General features: G+C 48.4%; 1 protein-coding gene across 1 annotated transcript in view; it reads left to right on the top strand.

Annotated features, from left to right (window-relative positions):
* The window catches only part of LOC138249318 (transient receptor potential cation channel subfamily M member 2-like), a 369,646-nt gene that overhangs the window by 306,872 nt on the left and 36,106 nt on the right, over positions 1-26,668 (top strand). The window lies entirely within an intron of this gene.

Genomic DNA, 26,668 nt, shown 5'->3' with positions numbered 1-26,668 from the left:
CTTCAGCGTAGTATAATAACAATCTCTATTAAGGGCCTGTTGGCTTTAACAAGTGCTTTTTCACAGTAAATAAGCCAGGCCTACTGTTTTTATCATAACATAAACAGATCAGAACTATGTGTAGGAGGCTGGCCTGGTTTGTAGTGGGTACCTAGGGTACGTACACCTTATACCAGGTCCAGTTATCCCTTATTAGTGAAATGTAGGCAGTGCCTAGAAGCCAGGCTCTCTAAACAAATCTGAGCAGCCAAGGCGTATCTAGGAGACATGCAAAGCTCATGCAATACCACTGTAGTCACACAGTACTCACACACGTGAAAAACAATACTGTGTTACAAAAATAAAGTTACTTTATTTTGGTGACACAAATGCCAAAAAACCCTAAAGACTATACTCCCTTAGGAGGTAAGTAATACACACATTATATACACTAGTATGCAGACATAGGCATAAAAACAGTTTGAAAACACTGCAATTAGTGAAAGTCACAATAGTTAGAAATGGGCCTGAGGGAACACAAACCATATACTAAGAAAGTTGAATGCGGATGTCAGTTTCCCACCTAGGCAAGTGTGGTGTGTAGAGCGGAGCTGGGAGTATTAGAAAACACCAAAGGTAAGTATTTGAACCCACCCCAGAGCCCAGGAAAGCAGGAGTAAATCACAGTAACTTTCCTAGAACATACAAGAACACAAGAAAGAAGATCATGCAAGAACCAGAAGAGACCGCAAGACACCAAAGATGGATTCCTGAACCTGAAGACGTATGGAAGAAGGGGACCAAGTCCAAGAAGCACTGAAGGGTTTAGGGAGAACAGGATGAAGGTACAAAAGAAGAACCGCTGGTGAAGAAGAACAGTCAGTACTGCACCCAAGAAGACAGATTTGGGTTCCTGGTTGGTGCAAGTAATGTCCCAAGCCAGATGGAGGATTGCAGTCTGGTTTGAGTCGCTGGAGTCCGCCAACAAGCTTTGACACACGCAAAGCTCGCAATTAGCGGAATATGATACTGCCCGGGACCAGGAAGAACCAGGTGGACTCTACCCTGAGGGAGTCGAAGGGGGCTCTCAGCAACTCAGAGAGCACACAGAACACCAGGCAGTGCGCACAGATGTCCCACAGCATGGGGACAAGGAAGGTGCAAAAGAGGCCCACGCAGCACTACAACAAAGGCTCCCACAAGTCGCTGGAGAACCACTCAGGAAGCTCTGTGTCGCAGGATAGAGTACTGGGGGCCGGAGCTGCAAGATGCATGAAAAACTTCAAGGAAGGATGCCAACAAGCCTTGGCAACTGCAAAATGTAGGAGGCTTGCCTGGCTTATAGTGGGTACCAATGGCACTTACACCTTGTGCCAGCTCCAGTTATCCCTTATCAGTAGAGTAGTAGTGTTCTAGTAGCTTAGGCTGATAGTGGTAGCTATAGCAGAGCAGCCAAGGCTGAACTAGGAGACATGCAAAGCTCCTACTATACCACTTATATAGGCATTATATCATAAGAAAGACAATACTCAGGGTTACTAATAATAAAGGTACTTTATTTTAGTGACAACGTACCAAAAATATCTCAGAGGATATACTCCATTAGGAGGTAAGTAAAATACACAAAATATACACACAAACCAAAATCAGGTAAATAAAACAGTCAGAAAGTAGTGCAAACGCTGTAGAATACAATAGGATGCAATAGGCCTAGGGGCAACACAAACCATATACTGAGAAAGTGGAATGCGAACTACGAATGGACCCCTAGGCTAGTGTAGTGTGTAGAGGGTCACTGGGAGTGTAAGAAAACACTAGGGGTGTCCAAGATACCATACCCCAAGACCCTATAAAGTAGGAGTAAAGTACTACTATTTCCCCAGAAACACACTAAAGTTGTGATAAGGGATTTTGCAAAGACCACCACAGACTGCAAAGCACTGAAGACGGATTCCTGGACTTGAAGACCTGCAGAGGAAGGGGACCAAGTCCAAGAGTCGCAAAAGTGTCCAGGGGGGCAGGAGCCCACTAAACCCCGGATGGAGGTGCAAAATGGCTGCCTCCGGATGGAAGAAGCTGAAGATTCTGCAACAAGGAAAGGTGCTAGGAACTTCTCCTTTGTGCAGAAGATGCCCCACGGCCTGCTGGAGGATGCAGAGTTGTTCCCTTGCCAAAATAACACAAACAAGCTTTGGTAGCTGCAAGGGTCGCGGTTAGAGAAAAAGGGTGCTGCCCGGGCCCAGGAAGGACCAGGATGTCGCCACTTGGGAGAGGAGACAGAGGGGGCCCTTAGCAACGTAGCGAGCCCACGCACAAGCATGAAGCACCTGCAGAAGTCATTGAACACGGGTTCAAGAATTCTGAACACGGCAGTCGTCTCAACACTGCAAAAGGAGGTCCCACGACACCGGAGATCAACTCAGGGAGCTGAGCATCGCAGGAAAGAGTGCTGGGGACCTATGCTCGGCTGTGCATGCAGAATTTCGTAGAAATGTGCACAGAAGCCCTTGTAGCTGTAGTTCACGCGGTGCACAGGATCACTATCTAGAGAGGGAAGGCAAGGACTTACCTCCTCCAAATTTGGACAGTTGGACCACTGGACAGTCTGGGTCACTTGGGTCCACCACCTGTATTCCAGGGGCCCCGCTCGTCAGGATGAGAGGGGTACCAGAGTACCGGTGAAGCTGAAGTTTGGTGCCTGCTGAAGTAGGGGGAAGATTCCGTTGACCCACTGGAGATTTCTTTGTGGCTTCCAGTGCAGGATGAAGACAGGCAGCCCTCAGAGCATGTACCACCACGAAACAGGCGAGAAAGCTGGCAAGATTAGGCGCTACAATGTTGCTGGTAGTCTTCTTGCTACTTTGTTGCAGTTTTGTAGGCGTCCTGGAGCAGTCAGCGGTCAATCCTTGACAGAAGTCAAAGAGAGAGGTGCAGAGGAACTCTGGTGAATTCTTGCAAGTCGTTATCTGACGAAAAGCCCACTGGAGAGACCCTAAATAGCCCTCAGAGGAGGATGGCCACCTAGTCAAGTAAGCGTGGAGGGGTCTCTGATGTCATCTGCTGGCACTGGCCACTAAGAGGCCTCCAGAGTGCCCTCACACCTCACGCCAGATGGCAGAGGTCTGGACCATACTGGAGGGGCTCTGGGCACCACCCCTGGGATGGTGATGGACATTGGAGTGCTCACTCCCCTTTCCTTTGTCGAGTTTCGTGCTAGAGCAGAGACTGGTGGTTCCCTAAACCAGTGTAGACTGGCTTATGCAAGGAGGGCACCATCTGTGCCCTTCAAAGCATTTCCCGAGGCTGGGAGTGGCTACCACTCCCCAGCCTTTAACACCTATTTCCAAAGGGAGAGGGTGTAACACCCTCTCTCAGAGGAAATTCTTTGTTCTGCCTTCCCAGGACTGGGCTGCCCAGACCCCAGGAGGGCAGAACCCTGTCTGTGGGGTGGCAGCAGCGGTAGCTGCAAAGAAAACCCCAGAGGGCTGGTTTGGCAGTACCCGGGGTCCACAGTGGAGCACCAGGGATGCATGGAATTGGCTCCCCAATACCAGGTTTGGCATGGGGGGGACAATGTTACATGGCCATATTCGGAGTTACCATTGTGAAGCTACATATAGGTATTGACCTATATGTAGTGCACGCTTGTAATGGTGTCCCCGCACTCACAAAGTCCGGGAAAATGGCCCTGAACTCGGTGGGGGCACCTTTGCTAGTGCAAGGGTGCCCTCACACTTAGTAACTTTGCACCTAACCTTCAGCAAGTGAAGGTTAGACATATAGATGACTTATAAGTTACTTAAGTGCAGTGAAAATAGCTGTGAAATAACGTGTGCGTTATTTCACTCAGGCTGCAGTGGCAGTCCTGTGTAAAGTTTTGTCTAAGCTCCCTATGGGTGGCAAAAGAAATGCTGCAGCCCATAGGGATCCCCTGGAACCCCATTGCCCTGGATACCTAAGTACCATATACTAGGGACTTATAAGGGGGCACCAGGATGCCAATTGTGGGTGAAATACTGGGTTACCAGTATGCAACAACCAAATTTAGAGGAGAGAGAGCATAACCACTGGGTTCCTGGTTAGCAGGATCCCAGTGAACACAGTCAAGTGAGGGTAGCCATGGCAAAAAGAGGGTACTTTCCTACACTATGGCATTGGACACAATTGTTCCTAGTAAACCAATCAGGTCTTTACCAGGGGCTTCAGATCGTAACTAGCACAGTGCACAGAAGTAGACAACCATCATGCATATACTTGTAAAGATAACATATGTACATAAGACTTGATCAAAGGATCTGTTTTTTCTCTCCAAGGGTTGTCAATTTCATTAAAATGAAAGCTACAAAGAAGTCTTTTACTGGTGCACAATGTGGGGTGGTTCTTCTTGACCTTTGAGTAATCTTATGCATCACACTTGGAGATGCCCATTGTAATATTGACTTCCAATAGGTGCTCCCACTCTGCTTTGGGATTGTCAGGCGCTTGACTTATAAAAGATTCACCATTTTCATTTTAGTTTTGAATCTGTTTTATTATGGCGCAGCAACCTATGACGATAGGAGAAAATTTCAGAGCACGCATTACATAAAACCTCTTGTCTAGAAGGTTTCTGGTCACAGGAATGCAGGTAACTTTTGTTATAAATGTGCATGCTCCTAATCCTTTTGAAATATGTTATACATGCAAGGGTGGAGCTTGTTGCTGTAGATTTCAATACAGGAAAATGTCATACATACAGAGCTCATGCAATATTTACTAATTATGAACCTATTGCGTATTAGAAGTCTAGGTAGGCTATCAAGAACATCAAGCATAAGGTCTCTTATATAATGAAGGGGCTACCTGGCCTGTATTAGCTGGATTCTGACATAGTAAATCTAACGCTCCAGAAGGAAGACACTTGCTAAACCAGTAAGTGGCTATCTACAGGGGGTTTTGACATTATGTGTCAGCTGCTACAGGAGGTTTTTTCCTGCTCTTGCACACCAAGCACATCCCACAGTGCACACAATAAATTCTTAGACTGTTAATGTTCTCATGAGTAAAGCACCCACAATTGAAGATGAGACTCAAATTTGAATTGTTTGTAATACTAATTGCTGCATCTTTTCAGGATGCAGCCGGCTCCCTCTGGTGTGCCTCCAGATCCCAAGGAACCACAAGAACCTCCAACAGGAGCTACTTGAGTGGGTCCATCCCCGGCTCTACCTAAAACATCCCATTGCGGGCACTGCACTGGCGTTAGTGCTGACATCGGTCTATCCACCACAGCCCATGCCATGGATGCTGATGCTGACACTGTGAACGCAGAAGACGAAGCACAATCAATCATGCTCTCTGACTTCGAGCTGACTCCACTTCGACTTCGACCAAGGCCGCATCCTAATCCCACTAGCCCCAGCATTCCAGCAAGCCATTGAACTGTGAAACTTTGACCAATTCTCAATGATGGGTCCAGATCATCCAAAATCTTTCTGGCATAGATTTCCATAGTGACGGATTGGGAACCATGATAGTTATCTGTAGAATGTAGCTTTGTAGAATATTAGTGTTAGCACTCCAGGTTGGTGATTACCTGACTAGGAGATCTATTGTTTGTCAGTTGATTCTGGTCCAGGAATGCATAGCTGTGTGGATGGGGTGCACCTAACAAAGACCCCGTGGACCTAAGCTGAGCCTTTATGAGTCTTTACAGTGGTGAACACTCGAAAGGTGCACCTCAGCACTGTGACTACATCTTATTAGCAGACCCATTGTGAACAGACTGGTGCTTGCACTTCCATGATTGTATTGACAGCATTTCAGCTGTATTGTATTGATGGCTTTTTGGCCTTCTTTGGTATTATTTTGTGCTCTGGTATTCACAAGTTTGTGACTCCGCTGTTTAGGCTGTGTTTAAGCGAGCAACAGAACTAGTCGTTTAACCTGGTACACACTCCCTTGTCTCATCGCTAAAGAGACCCCAATTGCACACTTCTGTGCATGCTGTAAAGTGTGCTCTCTAGTGTGTTTCAAAATCAGGTTGTGCACTGCTACACAACACCACTTGACAACTAGCGAATTACTGTTGCAGGGTATTTACCACAGACCTCTCTGCTTTGAGGTTTATTCTACATTTCTTTTGTTTCCCATTTCTGCTGCATTTCATTTGCTGTTTCTTTGTGCAATGTGGTTTCCAACATTTTCCAGAGGTTCATCATGTTAATCACATGGGCATCCTGATTCCTGTTGTTCATCACATGACTTTCAGGAGCTGGAATCTAGGCCACCAACCTCAGTACAGTGTTTTTGAACTCAGGCTGTTACATATATATATATATATATATATATATATATATATATATATATATATATATATATATATATATATATATATATATATATATATATATATATATATATATAGGCAAAAGGTTATAATATATGAGCTGTTGATTTGTACACATTTGTTTTTTTTTCTTTCCTTGTTTTGTGTTCTATTTGTTTTTGTTGTTTAAAACTGTTTAGTTACAGAGATCCAAAATGAGGAATTTAGCATCTCCACCATTTTTCACACCTCACCACAAAATCTTCCTTTAAATGGCCAAAATGGAAGAAATCATTTGGTCACTATGCCAAAGTGTGTTGTTCAAATCTCTCACCTGATAGGAAAACATCTGTTCTTATGGTCTATTTGGGCTCTGAAGGACATGAAATACTTGAAAGTTTATCTGATCTGGAGGAGGACGAGGAAGATTTGAATGAATTTGACACTTGTCTAAAAAATTGGATTTACATGATCTTTCAAAAGACAGTAATGTACTGGAAATATATCATTTTTGCATGAGGGAACAAAGATATGGAGAAACTGCAGAGAACTGTGTGATAATCTTAGAAAATTAGCTTCTGCTTGCAAAATTGGGGCTATTTTACAAGAACATAATTATGCTTCGATGTCGATCAGATAAAGTGAGATAAGAGCTCTGGTTAAAGGATGACCCTATGTTAAAAGAAGTTATTTCAATAGCCCCAAAAAGTTGAGAATTCCTTGTCTTGTGTTAAAGAATAAGATAAAACAACAAACCCGCAGTTTGTAAAGTTGAACTGAAGGATGAGGAACACAAAAGTAAACTATCTCAAACCTCTCGTACTAAGTTTAAAAGTGTGTGTTTTAAATGTGACACTCAGGACATGTTGCCTCCTGCTCTGAATCAATTGTGCGAACTCTACAACAAAAAGGCACTCTTAGCTAAATGTTGTCTTTCGTTCAAAGGCAGCGAGTAGATCAATGTGGTAAGTTCTAAGTCTGTCAAAGTTATAGAAGATTATATCTTGTCTCTCTTTACTGAGATGGGACCAAATAAGCACCCTGAAGATTTTATTTCTATACATGGGTTACATATGGAAGCTTTGACAGATTCCAGAGCTTGGCTCTCATTGATATCCAGTGACGTATTTAATAAGAAAGTTTGTAATAAAATTGTATTGAAAGATCCAGATGTTATTCCTGGTAGGGATTGTGTTCATACCATAGAACTAAGAGGATCCATTGAAGCTGAGACTGAATTTCAAAGTAGCAAAATTCATGGTAAAATGTATGTTCTTATTATACGGGACAGTGTTCTGACTTGGCAGCACCAGAGGGATCTTGGAATTCTCCTGGATCCTAATGCTTCTCCTCCTGTCAGACTAAAAGAAGACTATAAAAAGTAAATATAATGACAAACGTACAAAATTTTGAAACTGTAAAGGCAAAGGGTGCTGCTATGGCCACATTTGTAGATGAATTTTCTGAAGCATTTGATGACAAAAGGGATGTTTGAAATGTTACATACATCAAATAAGGCTGAAGGAGGGTTCCACACCCATAGCTTACAAAGTGAGATACATGCCTATTTCTATGAGAGATTTTGTAGAAATGAAGTTAAAACGGTTATGTGATGAAGGTATCATAGACCTTGTAGAGAGCTCAGAATGAGTTGTCCCCATAGTCGTGGCTCGTACATAATTGGGAGAGATTAGATTATGCATGCATTTTCCATCTTCGAACAAATGTGTGGTGATTCATCAATTTCCTCTGCTGAATATCACCAAGATGGTGGCCATGTTGCATGGGGCTAAATTACTCTCCACACTTGACTTAATTGCATTGTACCACCAAATAAAGCTGCATCCTGTCTGCACGCATACCTTTTGGTCTGGTGTCAGTTTCAGCTCTGTTCCAGGGGGTTATGTATAAATTGTTTGGAGGAATGGAGGAAGTACACTTTTTCTAAGACAACATTCTATTCTTTAGAGAAACACTGGAAAATACATGATTTGAGAGTGAGACAAGTATTGGATGTGCTGGGAAAGAATGGTTTGACTATAAAACTTACTAAGTGCAAATTTGGAAGAGGGGAAATTGGACATTCAATGTGATGGTATCTGCCCCCAAAAGGATTTGGTTTCTAATATTTTGCATATATGTAGCCCATTGAGAAAGATTTTATTCTGGAGCGTTTAAGTAAGTTGCAGTGTTTGATCCCTCTAAACATGGCTTTATTATGACTGATGCAAGTGCAGTAGGACTGGGTGCTGTGTTACTACAGAAAGATGATGATGAACATGAATTTAAGACTATAACACATATCTCCAGATTTTTGCTTGGGGCAGAAGCTATTAGCTGTAGAAAGAGAAAGATTTGTGTGTTTTCTGGACAATAAAGACATGGAGACATGTTGTGAGGGGAAAGGCTTTTACTATAATGATGGCTCACAAACCTTTGTTGGAGGTTTTGAGTAATAGGGTAGTGATGATGTGTCCAGGTCTATTAGCAGATGTGTAGTATGCCTGCAGGAATAATGTTTTGAGATTTTATGTTCTCATTCTGGTAACAAGGTTGTAGATTGGCTCTTGAAACTCAGAAGGAAAAGAATTATACCATTGAGAATGTATGTAGTGGTACTGAAAGAACCATTTCACAGGAAGAATGATTGGATGCTGTTCGTAATGATGCTGTGTTACAGAAGGTGTGTGAAGCAATCAGAATGGTTGGAGTTCAGAGAAGAACAATAGTTCTGATTGGGATGGACACAGGAAGGTGAGACATGAATTTTTCCTATGATAGTGGGATTGTTTTGCATGGAGTGACGTTGGTTGCGCCTATTGTTCCTAGGGAGAGAATTATGAAGCTTGGACATGAGGGACACCAGGAATAGGCAACACAGAGGCAAGAGCTCAGATTCTGGTTTCCAGAAATGGATACTCAGATTGAGAGGTTAGTGAGAGAGTGTCTTAATTGTGTAGGCAATGATATAGTTTATAAAGTGAGATCTTCTCCTGTGATGGGATTTGCCCAGTAAACCTTGGGAGATTATCGCTTTGTACACTGTTGGACTTTTACATTGTAGGAGTTCATGTAATTGTCTTCTAGTTCTTGTTGATCAGATTTCCCATTGGGCTAAGATTGAAATTGTAGGAGGGAAAGAGGAAAAATTGAATAACAGAGTTTCTGAGTGAGATATTTAGTAGGGAAGGTTTACCAAATTCTTTTCTCGCTGATAATGGACCATAATTTGTTTCTCATTCAAAAATGTATAAAACACAGGAGTGGCTTCTTGTGCCATTCTGAAGGCAAGGGAGCTGTGCAGAAGTTCAATAAGGCAATAAAAGAGTATGTGCAGTTGGAGGTGTGCAAGAAGAATCTGGAAAGAACGTTTGAAGACGTTCATGTATGCCTATAGATTATCTCCACATTCTATAATGGGTTAGTTACCGTTTGAGTTATTCGGTGGTAGGAAAGCAAATGAAGAACTGTCACCTAGTTGGTTGTTTTGGGGAGGAAATAGTAGTGCCCAATGGGGATCTGAAAATGTTTTTTCTAGAGAATTGCGAAGTGTAGCAAATTATTATTTGTGGAAGGCTGTTGCATATCATAAGTTCAGCATAGCAGACAGGGTCAAACTAAAGTGTCCTCTAAGATTGAGAAATATATCCAGGTTGTCTGGTCCAAATAATGCTGTTAAACTGTTTCTTCATTCGATCAAGGTGGAAGACTGGAAAATATGGAAACTAATAGAGCTGATCATACAAAGGTTGCGTATCATGTTTTACTAAGTATCATAATGTTTTACCCTGTACTTCTGTGCACCATCTTGAATCATTCATTTTGATGATGCCTTTATATTTAATTTTATTGCTTTTAATTTTGTTTTTTTTCTCTGTCTGCAAAGGGGGAGTGTATGGGAATGAATATGGTTATCTATATAATGTAGATTTGTAGGATGTTAGTGTGAGCATTTCAGGTTAGTGATGATCTGACTGGGAGTTCTATTCTGTGTCAGTTGAGCCTGGTCCACGAATGCATAGTTGTGTGGATGGGGTGTTCTTCATAAAGAACCTGTGGACCTAAACGGAGCCTTTCTGGATCTTTACAGACCGATATGCTTATCCAGACACTCGTCTACTCTCGCCACCTGGGCCAGCTACTGAAGAAAGTGCCTTAATCACAGTAGAAATTCCCTGGGCAGCTGACGTGCTTAACCTCCAGGTGCCCACAAAGTAGGTGAAAACCAATGTTTCCACTGAAGTCCTCCAATGCGGCCAAGCCACTACTAAGCCTCTGTTGCCTTTTTATGAGGTTCACACAGACACCCTTCTTGTTTTATGCCCAAAGCCATATTCTGGAATGAAGGCAAATAATGAGGCACCACGTGACTTAGCTTTCCTAATGCACCATCCAACTCCAGAAACCTTCGTAGTCAAGCATCCATGAGCAGGGACAGTCCTAATGTCTCCCCTACTACTCCACCAGATAGAGTCCAAGCATCTTAAAACCTTTGGCAAGCACATGTTCTGCTCCAATAGGCTGGCATTATGATCTGTCTCACTACCTGCATAGTCAGATGCTACACATGCCTTTTGAAGTTCTGTTGCTTAGGTCCTGCCTGCTGTGCCGGAGGACATGCACCCCACACTTACAGAAGTCATTCACGATTTACTTTTGGTTGGACACTATTGATTGCCATGTTTAGGCGTTTGGCACCAGTGTGGCACTTAGGAGACAAGACTGGATGAGTTCTATGTGTCTTCTCTGAGAATGTCTAATCTCTCCTAATGAACATGTCCTTCAATGGCTTTCTGATGAGAATGCAGACTCAACCCTCAAGCACTTTGAAGACGGCAGGGCTACACCACGCTCAATGGACGTGTCTACTCCAACCCACATGTTATACCAGCATTTTAACCCCCTCCATGGCTAAGGTGGGGGCTTTCAGTATTGCCAACCCATGCTGTCAGCCCAGCAGACCCTACAGCCTGATCGCGGCAAAGGCTGCATTACCCACAGGCATCGAAGACAACAGGTGCAGTGTGCACAACAATCTCCCACTCCCCTGCTGCCTGCAGTCACACCTCTTTAGTGTGTCCTTTCATTCTCACATCTATCTGTGGGAGGTAGGAGTCAACATTTTCTACCAAAATGGCAAGCCATCACTTTGGACAAGTGGGTCCTGCAAGTTGTTCAGCAGGTTTATACCCTTCCCTTTATATTCACTCTGCACACTTAGAACCATATGTCCGACTTACAGCAGGACGTGCAGGCCCTTATTGAGGGTTCTTACCTTGGAAGTAGGAACTGGGTGTTAATCCTGCTACTTCTTTTTATAGAAGGATGACAGAGACCGTCATCCAATTTTATATCATCACCCTTTCCATGCCTTCCTCCGGAAGGCTAAATTGTCGATGCTCACTCTATCCAAGGCCCTATCTGCCTTCATTCTGGAGACGTACATTATGCTTAATTCTACATCCCCTTCCTGCAGTCCCACAGGCGCTGTCTGTGTTTCGCGTAGGAGCAAATGCACTTTGAGGTTGCTGTGCTCCCCTTTGGCCTCACAAGTGCCCCCCAGGTCTTTATGAAATGAATAATGGCAGGTGCAGCACACCTTCAGAGGTTCCAGTCTTCGCCTACCTTGACGACTAGCTGCTGAAAGGAGGCTTACCACTGGCTGTCGAAACCCAACTCCAGGCTACGGCCAACCTCTCACATCTTTGAGGTTCACTATCAAAGTGCTGAAGTCACACCTCACTCCTTCGAAGAAAGTATATGCTCCCTTTCATCAGAGCTATTCTGGATACAGTGCAGTTTCGTGCCTTACCCTTGGAGTGGAAAGCCCAGGACTATGATCCTGACATTTCAGCCTCTGTCCTGGATCTCAGTCAGGATGACTTGGAGGCTGATGTGATTGATGGCCTCCTGCATCCTGCTGGTCAAGCATGCCAGGTGGCATATGCGGGCACTGCAGTGGGATCAGTCCAAGTGAACACACCATCAGGGAATCTCCGACAATTTCCTGATTTCAGACCTGCAGTGGCATTTGCTGTACCATGATTGAGTCAGCAGTAGACCGACTATCCTTACCCTGCCCAATGCATCAAACATATGTTTGCACCTACTTCCTTCATTATACCACACCAGGACATGAATTTGGTGCTCACATTTCTCATGTGTACACCATGTGAACCTATACAAAACTGCCCATTGTGAGTTCTCATGCAGTTTTCCGCATCACCAAAACATCAGCACAATATGTGAGCAAGCTCCAAGCCCTTTCTGTCAATCTATCATTCCAACAATGTACTACAATATGCAGTTTGTGAATAGACCCCTAACTATTTACAGACAGGGGACAACAAGACATATCTACTAATAATTATGGTTATCACCATCACTTCAGGTTACACAAACGTGGGTTACAATGAGAGACTGGCTACTTCCAAAGTGAACAGATCACATCTCTATTCCTTTGCCAAGGAATTTACCCCTACTTAGAAACTTCTCCTTGCAGTTAAGACAACTATATTGAAGAAGCATCCTCTTGCACAGGGGAAACAAACCTTTATAGTTTCTCCCATACCTACACTAGAAGAACCAATAAAGGCTAATATTCCTAATGCATGTGTCCTGCACCTTTACTGGGTGAATTGGTGCATTTCTGTAAATGCCACTTATGTCAAATGTGAATATGATCAAACATTTTTGCAATATAAATAACATATTCCACAAACTCCAAATATACTACCCACATATGAGTATAAGAGGATATTCTCCTCTAACAGCTCTGCACATCAAGTAGTTGACACTAAACATAATTACTGTGTAGCTTGTGCTGCAGTGCAGGGAGTTTTTGAGGATGGTGACTTCAAGGCTCTACATGCTAAAGACCTGAGTGACTCCGCTGCATATCTAGCAGAAATACATGCCCTACTACTTGCCCTTCAGAATGCAGATCCTTCAGTTTCCTCACTATGGGGAATATTTATGGCTAATAATGGTGCAGCACATCAAGTCACCTTGCTGTGCTGCATCACTGGGAAAGGGCAGGAATGTGCTGTATTTAAGAGAATACTGTACATTTCTGTTCTGTCCCCTGCGCTAAAGCCCTTTAGACAGCTTGCATGCAGGATTGTTTTTGTGCACAAAAACAATACTGAAAGGCTTTTTCCACTTTCTATTTGTGCTGCCGAATGCAGCACATTTAGAAATAGGAAACAACTAGGAGAAATAAACATATTTCACTCTGTTACGCATCTCCTGGGAGGTGTATCTTTTTGGTGCATTTCCAGGTTTACAAGTTCTTGTAATTCTGCTTAGGAGGCTGGCCTGGCTTATAGTGGGTACCTGATGGTACTTACACCTTGTGCAAGGTCCACGTATCCCTTATTAGTAGATTAGTAGTGTTCTAGCAGCTTAGGCTGATAGAGGTAGCTATAGCAGAGCAGCTAAGGCTGAACTAGGAGACATGCAAAGCTCCCACTAAACCACTTATATCATATAGCACTATATCATAAGAATCACAATACTCATAGTTACTAAAATTAAAGGTACTTTATTTTAGTGATAATGTGTCAGAAATATCTCAGAGGATATACTCCCTTAGGAGGTAAGTAAAATACACAAAATATACACACAAACCAAAATTAGGTAAGTAAACAGTTAGAAAAGTAGTGCAAACACTGTAAATACAATAGGATGCAAAACGCCTAGGGGCAACACAAACCATATACTCAAAAAGTGGAATGCGAACCACGAATGGACCCCAGGCCTAGTGTAGTGTGTAGAGTGTCGCTGGGAGTGTAAGAAAACACTATGGTGGTCATTACAACCCTGGCGGTCGGTGTTAAAGCGGCAGTAAGACCGCCAACAGGCCGGCGGTAAAAAATTTGGAATCACGACCGTGGCGGAAACCGCCAACAAAGACAGCCACTTTAACACTCCGACCGCCACGGCGGTACAAACAAACAGCACGGCGGTCACCGCCAACAGACAGGCGGGAGACTATGTACCGCCCACACAATTATGACAGTCCAATCCGCCACCTTTTCCGGGGCGGATTCACCGTGGATAAAAACACGGCGGAAACAGGGATCACGAAGGGAAAACGCTCACCTCTACACACCCCACGAGGACGCCATGGACCCGGAACTCCAAATTCTACCTGCAATAGTCTTCCTGCTCCTCTACCAGGAGCACGAACGCTGGCGGCGAAGACCACGGTGAGTACTGCACCTACGACACAGGGGAGGGGGGAGACAAAAAACAGGGGGACACCCACGTAACACCCCCACCCCCACCCCCACCCTCACCCACTACAACACCCACTCTAATACATATCTATACATTATAGTTACACCCCCTAACCCCCCCCGGAAGAATGCAAAGACAATAGAAAATGAGTGTAACCATTGTAATATATTAAAAGCAAGTAGGAAGAAATATATATATACACCATGTACATAATATATACCAAGCATAGTAGTCCAGGTAGTGTTCTAAGAAAGTCTATGGACCACTGGGACCACACAGTATGGGCGAGGCCCACACAAGATCCCCGACCATGATGGAAAGAACACTGCAGAGGCATCAGAGAACAACTAAACAGGCACCTCAGGGGGAGGGAAAGGGGGGGGGGCACCTCAGCCGCTAAAGTGCACAACGCCAAATCCACGAGGGGGCCACATGCCCACTGTTACATCCTGGGGAGTGCAAAGCCACAGTCTCTCAAGTCTCTACAGTGGGTGGCTTGCCCACTGTTCAATCCTGGGGAGTGCAAAGCCACAGTCTCTCAAGTCTCTACAGTGGGTGGCTTGCCCACTGTGCAATCCTGGGGAGTGCAAAGCCACAGTCTCTCAAGTCTCTACAGTGGGTGGCTTGCCCACTGTTCAATCCTGGGGAGTGCAAAGCCACAGTCTCTCAAGTGGATGCCTTACTCCACTGGTTCTGGAGGGGGCTTTGTGCCCAGAGTGCTTCATCCTGCTAAGGACAGAGGTAGTGGATGTATCTCTCCACTGGTTCTGGAGGGGGTATTGTGCCCAGAGTGCTCCGTCCTGCTAAGGGCAGAGGTAGTGGATGTATCTCTCCACTAGTTCTGGAGGGGGCATTGTGCCCAGAGTGCTTCATCCTGCTAAGGACAGAGGTAGTGGATGTATCTCTCCACTGGTTCTGGAGGGGGCATTGTGCCCAGAGTGCTTCATCCTGCTAAGGACAGAGGTAGTGGATGCCTTACTCCACTGGTTCTGGAGGGGGCAATGTGCCCAGAGTGCTTCATCCTGCTAAGGACAGAGGTAGTGGATGTATCTCTCCACTGGTTCTGGAGGGGGCATTGTGCCCAGAGTGCTTCATCCTGCTAAGAACAGAGGTAGTGGATGCCGTACTCCACTGGTTCTTGAGGGGACATGGTGCCCAGAGTGCATCATTCACCCCGTGACGGACTCAGCTGCGTCAGTGCCCTTGCCGCTCATGGGCCAGCGGTGCTTGAGATGGCAGTGCCCTGTTCAGCGGTGCTTGAGATGGCGGTGCCCTGTTCAGCGGTGCTTGAGATGGCGGTCTCCATTGCAGGGTCTCAGCTGCTGGTGGTCCTTCATGGCCCAACGGGGCTTTTGCTGGTGGTCCTTCATGGCCCAACGGGGCTTTTGCTGGCGGTCCTTCATGGCCCAGCAGGGCTGGTGCTGGCAGTGGCCTCCTGGGCAGCTGGGCTGGTGCTGGCGGTGGCCTCCTGGGCAGCTGGGATGGCGGTGGCCTCCTGGGCAGCTGGGATGGTGCTGGCGGTGGCCTCCTGGGCAGCTGGGCTGGTGCTGGCGGTGGCCTCCTGGGCAGCAGGGATGATTGCGGTCTTCTCCGCTGTGCTGCTCTTCCCAGACTTGCCGGGTTTCTTGTGGCCCTTCCCCACCTTGGAAGGTGTCACAGCTGACTCCACACTCCCACCTGTACCCTTGGGAGCGGCTTTGGTGGCTGGAGTCTTCCCCCTCTCCCGCCGGGCACTGGCCAACTTCTGATGCTTCACAGGTGGGGGACTGTCTGTGCTGTGGCTCCGTGCCACACTGGCTGCCCTGGTGGCCGGTGCACTCCAGATTCTGGTGACTACAGGCACCACTGGTCCCGGAGATGTTGTGGCTGAGGTGCTAGTTCGGGACCTATGAGATGGACGGGGTGGGGAAGGTGTGGGAAAGAGGTCAAGGGTGGACAGGAAAAGTTTTTTGGATACACTGGGACGGGTAGCTGGAGGGGGTTTGGGAGTGGAGGAAGAGGTGGTGGTTGTAGGAGGTGTACGTTTGGTGACTTTGGGTGAAGGTGCATGCGCTGGAGGCTGTTGTGAGGTGGATGGCTGTTGGGTGGGTGTGTGCCTGCGTTTGTGTATCTTGGGAGGGGGCGTCACAGACACACTGGGAGAGGACACAGGGGACATGTGACCGGTAGTGGGGGTGGTGACTGCATGTGAGCGGGGTGTGGTGGTGGGTGTGCTGGAGAGGGACGTTGTGGCTGTAGATGTAGTGCATGCAGGTGTGAGTGTAGATGAGACTGGGAGGGAGGAGGGAGATGAGGAAGAGGGGAACACAGTGGAGGCAGTGGATGTTGGTGTGTCTGCATGTGTGTGATGCTTGCGTGAGTGCCTGTGGGATGTGTGGTGCTTATGTTTGCCTGAGCTACCCTTGGGTGTTGACGTGTGTGCATGTTGGTCTGTAGGTGTGCTTGGGATGGGCTGAGGTAGAGGCGATTGGGTCGGGTGGAGGAAGTTGGAGGGGGGAGGCTAGAGACGGGGACAATGGCTGCCATCAGTGCTGAGGCCAGAGTCTGAAAAGCTCGGTGAACGGCCGCCTGACCAGAATGAATGCCCTCCAGGAATGCATTAGTTTGTTGCAACTGCCTCTCTACTCCCTGGATGGCATTCAAAATGGTAGACTGCCCAACAGTGCGGGACCTGGGGAGGTCAATGGCCTCCTCACTGAGGGCAGCGGGGGTGACTGGGGCAGGGCCTGAGGTGCCTGGGGCGAAGGTGATGCCCACCCTTCTGGGTGAGCGGGCACGGGGAAAAGTCTGAGGGGCTGCTGGGAGGGGGGTGGCGGCTGTACCTGTAGATGCGGGGGGCACAGATGTTGCCTCCACCACAAGGGAGCTCCCATCAGAGGACGAGTCTGTGTCGCTGGTCTCAGCTCCTGTCCCTGCCGTGGAGCTCCCCTCGCCCTCCGTCCCACTGGTGAATTCTGACTCCGTAGTGTCACCCTCCAGAGCCATGTGGGATGCAGCTCTCTCGTGCTTCGGTGCCACTGCTCCTGCGCCTGATGATGCTAATGCACACAAGAACAGGGAGACCACAAAAAGGGGGGGGGACAGAAGAGAGACATGTTGAGTGCATGCATTACCACTACCGTTGGCGGACACGACAGACACAGAAGCCCCCTGCACTATGCCACGCTCTTGGTCTCCACTGTTCAATTCCTGGGAAATGGCCTACAAGGCTATGGACGACATCTGCACACATAGATGACACAGGGGCATGACTAGGTGTACTTGGCACTCTACAGAGGTGGGCTGGGGTGCCACATGGCCTGCCTTACGGAGGGGCCTTGCCTACGGAGCTCGCCCTGGCCTAGGGAAACCCACAGCCCACCTACACCACCCAGACACCTCCACTGCGCGCAAAGTCCGCAGAATGAGAGTGTACTCACCCCATTGTGTCTGCTGTGATGCCCTCAAGCGCCCATCCAACTCTGGGTAGGCCACCGCCAGGATCCGGAACATCAGGGGGTTCATGGTGCGACGGGCACCCCTCCCACATTGGGAGGCCATCCCCAGCTGAGCCTCCGGCGTCTTCTTGCTCCAGTGGCGAATGTCCTCCCATCTTTTACGGCAGTGGGTGCTCCGCCTGTGGTAGACCCTCAGGGTCCGGACGTCCTTAGCGATGGCACGTCAAATATCTTTTTTCTGGTGGGCGCTGACCTACATGAAATGTACAGGGTAAAAACAGAAGTTATTACCAACTGCACCGTCAAAGTGTTTGGCCCCCATCCCTACCCTTGCCATGTGGCACATGCATTCACCGTCTTTCATGCACTCAGCACTCGCCCCCCTTCCTTCTTACATCCAGCCCTCTCCACACAGGCATAGCCCATACAACATGCTCCCTGTGTACATACCTGTTTGTCTGGAGGACCGTAGAGTAGCGTGTACTGGGGGAGGACCCCATCCACGAGCTTCTCCAACTCCTCCGTGGTGAAGGCAGGGGCTCTTTCCCCAGACACTCGAGCCATTGTCTCTTCCAGACCGATGTCACAGCAGCACTTGCAGTGTAGGTCCTCCCCTGTCGAAGATCAGGTATTGAGTGATTGAACAGATAGAAAATGGCGGTCACGTCCACGGCGGTGCGTACCATCACCGACGGCGCACATCGTCATTGGCTCCTGGGACCCATAGGGTCCAATGTTAACCAATGCAGCATTGCACTGCGGTCTTCAACCGCCTACCGCGACGGTGTATGCCAGTGCAGTTACCTCACATCCCATTGTCCCACTTTAGAGGTCAGGCAGCCACCATTTCAGGGGCCCACGTGGCTTCATTTCCAACTGCGTCACACATACCTAGGCCTAGACTCAACACACATACAGGCCACCTTTTGTGCATGATTGGTGTTCTGGGTAAACTGTGGGTACGTACCTCTGAGTTGTTTGACTCTGTGCTCGCTGTTGTCCTTCATAGGCACCGTCCGCTGGGACATGTGAGGAGATGGCATCACATACAGGCTTGACCGTGCCACAATCCAGGAACTGTGTACCCAGTTGGAGACAGACCTGATGTCAGCAATCCGCCATCCCACAGGAATCCCCCTTCAAGTGCAGGTGCTGTCAGTGCTCCATTTCCTTGCAAGTGGGTCATTTCAAACAACAGTGGCGATAGCATCAGGGATGTCCCAACCTATGTTTTCCAACGTATTGTCCAGAGTGTTGTCTGCCCTTCTGAAACACATGCAGAGCTACATTGTTTTCCCTCAGGTGGAGGATTTGCCTACAGTGAAAGGTGATTTCTATGCCCTGGGACATATCCCCAACATCATAGGTGCCAATGATGGGACCCATGTGGCTTTGGTCCCCCCTCACAGGAGTGAACAGGTGTACAGAAACCGGAAGAGTTATCATTCTATGAATGTACAGATGGTATGTTTGGCCAACCAGTACATCTCCCATGTTAATGCCTAGTTCCCTGGCTCAGTGCATGACACCTACATCCTGCGGAATAGCAGCATCCCTTGTGTGATGGGTCAACTCCAGAGGCACCGTGTGTGGCTATTAGGTGAGCACCTGGAAGCTAGTCAGTGGGAATGGTTGTCTGGGTCTGGGGTTACCCTACAGGTTAGTGTGTGTCTAATACTTGTCCCTCGCCATTTGCAGGTGACTCTGGTTACCCCAACCTGTCATGGCTACTGACCCCAGTGAGGAATCCCAGGACAAGGGCAGAGGAACGGTACAATGAGGCCCATGGGCGAACTAGGAGGGTGATCGAGTGAACCTTCGGCCTCCTGAAGGCCAGGTTCCGGTGCCTCCATATGACAGGTGGATCCCTATTCTACTCACCAAAGAAGGTGTGCCAGATCATCGTGGCCTGCTGTATGCTTCATAACTTGGCATTGCGACAACAGGTGCCTTTTCTGCAGGAGGATGGTCCAGATGGCGGTGATGTTGCAGCTGTGGAGCCTGTGGACAGTGAAGACGAGGAAGCAGAGGAAGAAGTCATGAACAACAGGGACTCAGTGATCCAGCAATATTTCCAGTGAGACACAGGTAAGAGTACAGACCTGCCTACTACATGTACTTTAACACTACTACCTCTCTACTGTCTGTCATTTTCACCCAGTGTATGGTCACTGAGTTGTCACGTTCCCTTACGATTTCACAGATGTGGGTCCCACTATGTGACATCTGCTTTGATTCCTCATGGACTTGAGCTGTGTGACATAGGTGTGTTGACATTACAACTGAAAGAGCATTTTGTCACTGTACTTGCTAATACACTATTTCGAAATCACAGACAGACTCCAGATTGTTTTGTGTTTTAAGTGTGTTTATTTAAGTGCTCAATATTGGAGGGGGTAGTGAAATGGTGAGGGGTGATGGCGGAGGAATGTCCACGGCAGAGTCCAGTCTATTAGTCTCACAGGTGCACTGCCCAAATGGGCATAGGAAGTGGAGCTGTGGCAGTTTAAGTATGGACAGGGTGACAAAGTGGGACAGTAGGATGACAATCAGGGTGGTCTCATTTCTTGGCGGGGGTCTTGGCATCGTGCTCTCTCTTTGTCCTGGATCTCAGGGACCGTTTGCGGGGTGGTTCTCCCTCTGCAGTGGGTGGGGTGCTGGTGTGGTGGTCCTGTGGCGGGCCGTCCTGTCCACTAGCACCAGCAGAGGTGGTGGGCAGTTCATCGTCCATGCTAGTGTCAGGGGCCCCTTGTAGTGCCACAGTGTCCCTCCTGGTGTTCACAAGTTCCTTCAGCACCCCTACGATGGTGCCCAGGGTGGAGCTGATGGTTCTGAGTTCCTCCCTGAAGCCCATATACTGTTCCTCCTGCAGGCGCTGGGTCTCCTGAATCTTGGCCAGTACAGTTGCCATCGTCTCCTGGGAGTGGTGGTAGGCTCCCATGATGGAGGAGAGGGCCTTGTGGAGAGTGGTTTCCCTTGGCCTGTGCGCCCCCTGTCGCACAGCAGCCCTCCCAGTTCCCCTGTGTTCCTGGGCCTCCGTCCCATGGACCGTGTGCCCACTACCACTGCCCCCAGGTCCCTGTTGTTGATGGGGTGGTGGATTATCCTGGGTTCCCTGTAGTGGTGGACACACTGCTGATTGACGTGTCTTGGGGACGGAGGTATGGGCCCACTGGGTGGGTGCTGTGCTGGTGTTTCCAGAGGGGGGGAAGGTCTGTGATGGCCTGTGCCAGTGTGAGGGGAACCGACTGTCCCGAGGTCCGCGATGGGCCGGGCTGGTCATCTAGATCCAGTTGGACAGAGGTGCTGTCATCACTGTGGGCCTCTTCTGTGGGTGGTCTGGACATGTGTGGACCCTCCTGTCCAGTGAGGTTGGGTAGGGGTCCTGCAGGGGTATAAAAGGATGGTTAATACATCTGTATGTGCCATGGTGTGCAATGGGTGGGTGACCATGTACCCCAGTGCTTGCATTCCTGTGTAGGAGCTTGTGTGATGGTGGTCTAGGGGGTTGTATGGGTATGTGCAGTGGACATGCTTTAGTGATGGGTGTCCATGCTTTGTAGTTGCATGCAGGGCTTGGTGTTGGGATGTGTGGGTTGTGATAGTGGAACATTTGTGAGGAGTAGGAGTGATGGGGTGAGGGTGAAGGTGGGGGTATGTGATGGCATGCAGGTAGGGTGGGGGATGTAATAGTTGAGATTTGACTTACCAGAGTCCATTCCTCCACCTACTCCTGCGAGGCCCTCAGGATGCAGAATCGCCAAGACCTGCTCCTCCCATGTTGTTGTGGGTGAGGAGATGGGGGTCCGCCGCCAGTCCGCTGAACCGCCTGGTGGTGTCTTGAGACCACGGAACGCACCTTCCCCCGTAGGTCGTTCCACCTCTTCCTGATGTCCTCCCGATTTCTTGGGTGCTATCCCACTGCGTTGACCCTGTCCACTATGGAGGTGTGCTGCACCTGTAATCCGAATAGCTGTGGCTCTACCCAGACGATTTCATCGACCATGACCCTGAGTTCCTCCTCCGAGAACCTGGGGTGTCTTTGCCGTGCCATGGGGTGGTGTAGGTGATGTGTGGGGTGGAGTGTGGGGTGATAAGTGTGCTGATATGTAGTGGTGTGTTGTGTGAGGTGCGTGGAAGTTGTGTGGGTGATGGTGTTGTGTGCCTGTGGATGCTGTTGTTCTTGCTGGTGGTGTCTCTCTCTGGCCTTCTTTCGGAATTTTTGGTCATAAGGGTTTGTGGGTGATGTGGGTGTGTGTTTTATATTGTAATGGGTGTGTGGGAGTGGTGTGTGTATGTGTATCAGGTGTGTGTATTTCGAATTGTCCAATGTGGCTGTGTTTTGTAAGAGTGTGTGTATTTTGAGCGCGGCGGTGTGTACCGCCAATGGAATACCGCAGTTGAAAGACTGCTGCGTGGATTCGTCTGTTGTGATAGTGTGGGCGTATTTCTGTTGCCGTGACGGTGGAGGTTTTGTTATCGCCAGTTTATCACTGACCTTTGGTGTGACGGACTTGTGTGGGTGTCTGAATTTTGGCGGATTCCGTGCTTTGGGTCATAATAGCTGTGGCGGTTTTACACGGCTGCGGCGGTGTGTTGGCGGTCTTCTGCACGGTGGTAAGCGGCTTTTACCGCCAATGTTGTAATGAGGGCCTAAGGGTGTCCAAGATACCCCACCCCAAGATCCTGAAAAGTAGGAGTAAAGTTACCCTGCTTCCCCAGAAACACACTAAAGTCATGATAGGAGTTTCTACAAAGGCCACAACTGACTGCAAAGCACTGAAGACAGATTCCCGGACCTGGAGACCTGCAAAGGAAGGGAACCAAGTCCAAGAGTCACGCAAGTGTCCGGGGGGGGGCAGGAGCCCACTAAACCCCAGATGAAGGTGCAAAAGGGCTGCCTCTGGGTGGAAGAAGCTGAAGATTCAGCAACAACGGAAAATGCCAGGAACTTCTCCTTTACACAGAAGATGTCCCACGGCGTGCTGGAGGATGCAGAGTTGTTTGCACGCAGAAGACCACAAACAAGCCTTGCTAGCTGCAAAGGTCGCAGGTGAAGAAAATGGGTGCCGCCTGGGCCCAGGAATGACAAGGAGGTCTCCCCTTGGAGGACAAGACAGAGGGGGCGCGCAGCAACACAGAGAGCCCACACAGAAGCAGGCAGCACCTGCAGAAGCTCTTGAACAGGTGTTCAAGAAATCTGAGCACGGCGGTCGTCTCAACACTACAAAAGAGGGTCCCACGAAGTCGGTGGTCAACTCAGCGAGTTGAGCAATGCAGGACGGAGTGCTGGGGACCAGGGCTATGCTGTGCACAAAGGATTCCTTGCAAAAGTGCACAGAAGCCCTAGCAGCTGCAGTTTACACAGTACACAGGATTACTGTCTGGCATGGGGAGGCAAGGACTTACCTCCACCAAATTTGGACAGAAGGACCTCTGGACTATCGGGGTCACTTGAATCCAGCTCCTGTGTTCCAGGGACCATGCTCGTCAAGAAGAGAGGGAACCCAGAGGACCGGTGATGCAGAAGTTTGGTGCCTGCGTTAGCAGGGGAAAGATTCTGTCGACCCACAGGAGATTTCTTCTTGGCTTCCAGTGCAGGGTGAATGCAGACAGCCCTCAGAGCATGCACCACCAGGAAACACTTGAGAAAGCCGGCAGGAATAGGCGCTACAATGTTGCTTGTAGTGGTCTTGCTACTTTGTTGCAGTTTTGCAGGTGTCCTAGAGCAGTCAGCGGTCGATCCTTGGCAGAAGGGAGAAGCAGAGAAACTCTGGTGAGCTCTTGTGTAGGAGGCTGGCCTGGCTTGTCGTGGGTACCAGAGGTACTTACACCTTGTGCCAGGTCCAGTTGTCCCTTATTAGTGTAGAAGAGGTGTTTCCTGCGGCTTAGGCTGATAGAAGGTAGCGATGGCAAAGCAGCTTAGGCTGAACTAGGAGACATGTAAAGCTCCTACTATACCACTGGTGCCATATGCACAATATCATAAGAAAACACAATACACAGAGTTACTAAAAATAAAGGTACTTTATTTTTATGACAATATGCCAAAAGTATCTCAGTGAGTACTCTCAGTATGAGGATAAGTTATATACACAAGCTATATGTACACAAACCAAAATTAGGTAAGTAATAACAAGAAACGTAATGCAAACAGTGTAAAATTACAATAGATTTCAATAGGAGCACATAGGTATAGGGGCAACACAAACCATATACTCCAAAAGTGGAATGCGAACCACGAATGGACCCCAAACCTATGTGAGCTTGTAGAGGGTCGCTGGGACTGTAAGAAAACAGTGAGGGTTGGAAAAATAGCCCACCCCAAGACCCTGAAAAGTAGGTGTAAAGTGCACCTACTACCCCCAGAGAGCACAGAAGTCGTGATAAGGGGATTCTGCAGGAGGAACAAATACCAGCAATGCAACAACAGTGGATTTCCAGACCTGAGTACCTGTAAGACAAGGGGACCAAGTCCATTAGTCGCGACAGTGTCAAGAGTGGGCAGGAGCCCAGGAAATGCCAGCTGAGGGTGCAAGGAAGCTGCCACCAGTTGAAAGAAGCTTGGAGTTCTGCAAGAAAGAAGAGGACTAGGAACTTCTCCTTTGGAGGATGGATGTCCCACGTCGCGATGAAGCTTGCAGAGATGTTCCCATGCAGGAAGACCGAAAGCAAGCCTTGCTAGCTGCAAGGGTCGAGGTGGAGGTTTTTGGCTGCTGCTGTGGCCCAGGAAGGACCAGGATGTTGCCACTTGGAGGAGGAGAGAGGGGGGCACCCAGCAACTAAGGGAGCCCTCACAAAAGCAGGCAGGACCCGCAAAAGTACCTGAACAGGCACTTGGAAGGAAAGTGAACCGGAGTCCATGTGAAGTCACAAAAGGGAGTCCCACGACGCCGGAGGACAACTCAGAAGGTTGTGCACTGCAGAAAGGAGTGCCGGGGACCCAGGCTTGGCTGTGCACGAAGGAAATCCTGGAAGAGTGCACAGGAGCCGGAATAGCTGCAAATCACGTGGTACCCAGCAATGCAGTCTAGCGTGGGAAGGCAAGAACTTACCTCTACCAAACTTGGACTTCAGAGTCACTGGACTGTGGGAGTCACTTGGACAGAGTTGCTGAGTTCCCGGGACCACGCCCGTCAGGATGAGAGAGGACCCAGAGGACCAGTGTTGCAGTCTTTTAGTGCCTGTGTTAGCTGGGGGAAGATTCCGTCGACCCACAGGGAATTTCTTCGGAGCTTCTGGTGCAGGGCGAAGGCAGGCCATCCCCAGAGCATGCACCACCTGGAAACAGTCGAGAAAGCCGGCAGGATGAGGCGCTACAATGTTGCTGGTAGTCGTCTTGCTACTTTGTTGCGGTTTTGCAGGTGTCCCGAGCAGTCAGCGGTCGATCCTTTGGTAGAAGGTGAAGAGGGAGATGCAGAGGAACTCTGGTGAGCTCTTGCATTCGTTATCTGAAGAATTCCTCAAAGCAGAGATCCTAAATAGCCAGAAAAGGAGGTTTGGCCACCAAGAGAGGTAAGAGCCTATCAGAAGGAGCCTCTGACGTCACCTGCTGGCACTGGCCACTCAGAGCAGTCCAGTGTGCCAGCAACACCTCTAAATCCAAGATGGCAGAGTTCTGAGGCACACTGGAGGAGCTCTGGGCACCTCCCCTGGGAGGTGCAGGTCAGGGGAGTGGTCACTCCCCTTTCCTTTGTCCAGTTTCACGCCAGATCAGGGCTGGGGGAATCCCTGAACCAGTGTAGACTGGCTTACGCAGAGATGGGCAGCCTCTGTGCCCATCAAAGCATTTCCAGAGGCTGGGGGAGGCTACTCCTCCCCAGCCTTTCTCACCTTTTCCAAAGGGAGAGGGTGTAACACTCTCTCTCTGAGAAAGTCCTTTGTTCTGCCTTCCTGGGCCAGCTGCAGTGAAAACCTCAGAAAGGCAGTTTGGCAGTACCCGGGTTCTGTGCTAGAGACCCGGGGGATCATGGAATTGTCTCCCCAATACCAGAATGGTATTGGGGTGACAATTCCATGATCTTAGACATGTTACATGGCCATGTTCAGAGTTACCATTGTGACGCTACACATTGGTAGTGCCCTATGTGTAGGGCACATGTGTAATTGTGTCCCCGCACTCACAAAGTCTGGGGAAATTGCCCTGAACAATGTGGGGGCACATTGGCTAGTGCCAGGGTGCCCACACACTAAGTAACTTGGCACCCAACCTTCACCAGGTGAAGGTTAGACATATAGGTGACTTATAAGTTACTTATGTGCAGTGGTAAATGGGTGTGAAATAACGTGGACGTTATTTCACTCAGGCTGCAGTGGCAGGCCTGTGTAAGAATTGTCAGAGCTCCCTATGGGTAGCAAAAGAAATGCTGCAGCCCATAGGGATCTCCTGGAACCCCAATACCCTGGGTACCTCAGTACCATATACAAGGGAATTATATGGGTGTACCAGTATGGCAATGTGAATTGGTAAATTTAGTCACTAGCCTGTTAGTGACAAATTTGGAAAGCAGAGAGAGCATAACCACTGAGGTTCTGGTTAGCAGAGCCTCAGTGAAACAGTTAGGCATCTCACAGGGAACACATACAGGGCACATACTTATGAGAACTGGGGCCCTGCCTTGCAGGGTCCCAGTGACATATGGACTAAAACAACATACATACAGTGAAATATGGGGGTAACATGCCAGGCAAGATGGTACTTTCC

Source organism: Pleurodeles waltl, chromosome 8, assembly GCF_031143425.1.
Source record: "Pleurodeles waltl isolate 20211129_DDA chromosome 8, aPleWal1.hap1.20221129, whole genome shotgun sequence".
Taxonomy (NCBI): domain Eukaryota; kingdom Metazoa; phylum Chordata; class Amphibia; order Caudata; family Salamandridae; genus Pleurodeles; species Pleurodeles waltl.
Note: the sequence above shows the minus strand (reverse complement) of the source record. Positions and strands in the feature narration are given on the sequence as shown.